Source organism: Camelus ferus, chromosome 14 (genome assembly GCF_009834535.1).
Source record: "Camelus ferus isolate YT-003-E chromosome 14, BCGSAC_Cfer_1.0, whole genome shotgun sequence".
Classification (NCBI taxonomy): domain Eukaryota; kingdom Metazoa; phylum Chordata; class Mammalia; order Artiodactyla; family Camelidae; genus Camelus; species Camelus ferus.
Window position 1 is genome coordinate 32,154,169 of NC_045709.1, and position 3,112 is coordinate 32,157,280.

Here is a 3,112-nt window from a genome sequence, read left to right on the forward strand (position 1 = left end):
CTGGATTCCATCTTTCTAAAATACAGCAGTCTTGGTTAATTCCAATGCGAGGCTCAGTAGGCATTGGGTCATCACCAGTACATGGCTGATAAAAACAGAGACAGAACCTTAAGTTTAATGGGTAATATGCCTATTCTCCTTTGCAGTTGACATTTAACTACCTGGCCTCAGCTGAGCTAACAGGGTGGGCTTCACGGGTAAGTGACTAGCACGGCTGTGCTGAACCCCTGGCTCAGAAGAGCTCTGTGCTTGGGGTGTGATGCTCTGTAATTGCTACCCTGAGACTCTTAATATGTTTATCTTTTAATTTGTGTTCTTAAGGGAGTCTGAGAGGAGCATGTCCCTCCACCTCCTTCCCCCTTCCTGGGATGAGTTCTTGGCTAAATGGTGCCTGGGCTGCCCCTGCCCACTGTCAGTCTAGGCAACATCTGACTGGCTCGCCCTCTCTCTGGCTGGGGGTCTGGATGGCCATGTCTGGCACGTTCCTGGGGAGTCTGGGGTGGGGGGTGATGAGCAGAAGCACTGGGTGCTCTTGTCCATCCCTTTCCAGGCACTGTCCACTCCAGTGCAGGTACTGAGTGTGTGCTGGGAGGAGGCTGAAATCCCTGGGGGTTGGTGATCCACAGTGGGGCGGGGCAGGGGACCTGGTGGGAGGAGCATATTGACTCCCCCATCCAGCTGGGACTCTGTGTTTTCAATGTGCACTGGGCCTGTCTCATTATGTAGCTTGCCCTGGTTTTAGTGTCATTATCAGTGTATTACTTACTGGTAATGCTGGTTGTAGAGAGACATAAAGAAACTAAGAGTATTAAAACACGTGCTTTCCAAATCTAGCTAAGCATTCAGGAATAGATGCTGTTTGGCTAGATATTGATTCCTAGTACTAAGAGACAACCCTGGAAGAGTTTAAACATATATTTTTAAGTTAATCTTCATATCAACTACATGTACTATTTACCCTTGATTAGCAATAGTTTTGTCTGTCCAAAGTATCTGAATATCTTCACAAAGCACTGTTATATTGAAAAGTATATGGGGCAAGTGATTAGAGAAGAGGGGACCAATAAAAAAAAAAGAAAAGCAAAAGGAAAGAGAACAAGAAAAAGGAGAAGGAAGTGAAAAGCTATTAGGAATCAAGGAATGGAGGAATAACACCAGAAAATGGCAGAGTGGGGGCTCCAGCCTTCAGATCCCCACAGAAGCAGGTAACTTGCTGGGTAGCGGGGCACCACGTGGGGAGAGGCAGGCTGGAAGGTGGCAGGTGGCTGGAGGGAATGCCACTACTAACAACCAGGTCTGCAGAGCGCTCACTGTGTGTCTGGCACTGTCTAGATACGTAACACGTATGAAACCCCTGAGAACTCCTCGTAACTGTGAGCAAGATGCCATTCTTATTCCAATTTCATGCGAGGAAACTGAGGCTCAGAGAGATTAAAGGACATGTTCTAGGCTACACAGCAAGGGGTGGGTAGAATGAAAACCTAATCCAGGCACTTGGTCTCATCATTATGCCATAGATGCGTTCTGTCTGGAGCCTGGGTTTGGAGGCTGAGATTGCGTTTGGGCTGCCCATGTGTGAAAGGTGAAGTTCCAGAGATCAGCTTCAGTCACAATAGCATCATTTCAGTTTCTATTCCACTTATGGACAGAAAAATAACTGAATGATTCAGGAAAAAAAAAGAAAAAGCATGAACTGAAAATACCAAAGAACTTTTGGCCTGATGGTATCTTACATTTGTACCTAACAGTTTGTACTTTTCAAAGCGTTTTCATGAGTACTAGCTCATTTATTTTGCAAAACGACTTGGCAAGACAAATATTATTGTTCCCAGTTCACAGATGAGGAAATTGAAGCTTGGAGAGATTAAGTGATCTCCAAGCCCAAACAGCTTATAAAATGGAGATTCAGGTCTTCAGACTTTTTTTTTTTACTAAGCATTGCTAGGGGAAAAATTGTGAAGAATGAAATATTTTCTTTTCTTTTTTTGGCACAGTTATCAAAGAATGAAATATTTTCTAATCTCAGTTGAAATAATTCATGACGGTTTTCTTCTGAAATCACTTTCCAGCGACTGCTGTGCTGTGCCGACTTTATTAACTGAAATTGTAATCAACCAAAATAATGAAAAATTGCAATACGTGAGAAGGAAGCTCATGGATTGTAGACATGATTTAATCCAATCATCATACGAGGCCATCAGGATATTGGTATTTGTGATTTTAGTGCTTCTTTGGGCAGTTATGGCTAAGCTGACTTTAAACAATTGTCTCTCACTATATTTTGTTCTTAAGTCAACGTTTAAGAAACACTGTTTGAGACTGGGCTTTGGCTTTGAATTTTAAAGAGGGAGTAAGGAAGAAGCAAACAGGCTGACTCATTTTCCAGAATTATACACGTTGCGGAGAGCGGCACAATTGAGTGTCCTGCTTCTGACATCTGCAGCAAGCACTGAAGAAAAAGATTCTTGGTGGTGCATCCTGGCCAATGCGATCACCTTCTTTCACTGGCTAGAGGCTGGCTCTCTGGTTCTCGGTTTCTGCCGAGGTTATGCTTTAATAGCCCACAAACTCTCAATGAGCATGTCGAGAAGCAATATTAAAAAATTGAAACTTGGTATTTGTTTTCCTCAGAGCTCTAGGAGGTGGGACAGGATTAGGCGATGCCACAAAACTGAAGACGACAAGGTGATGTTTTTTCTCCGTTTATGTGATGTGGAACTAGTCCCCCTGAATCAGATTTAAAGGATGGTCAAGTGCAGAGGCTCTTAGAGAGCTGATGAAGACATTAATTAACTAATTAACTGATGTTCTGTGCTCTGTGTGGAGCCAGGACCACAGCTGGGAACGAGAGAGATACAGCCTTATCCACATGAAGTTTCCAGCTTAATGGGGAAGATACACAGTTAAACAAGAAAGTGCCTGTTTCCTGTGCCAACCACTGGTTCTTGCCCTCTCATTATCCCATCAAGTGACTGGACACCCTCAATGCAAAGGCTGAGGAGCACAACCTTAAGTTAAAGTCCAGTGTCATCCGTGCCTTGACATCTGGGGAAAACTGGGAGGACCTTCAGGGGTGTAATTGCAAGTTTCCCTACTCTGTTCCTGAGGATGG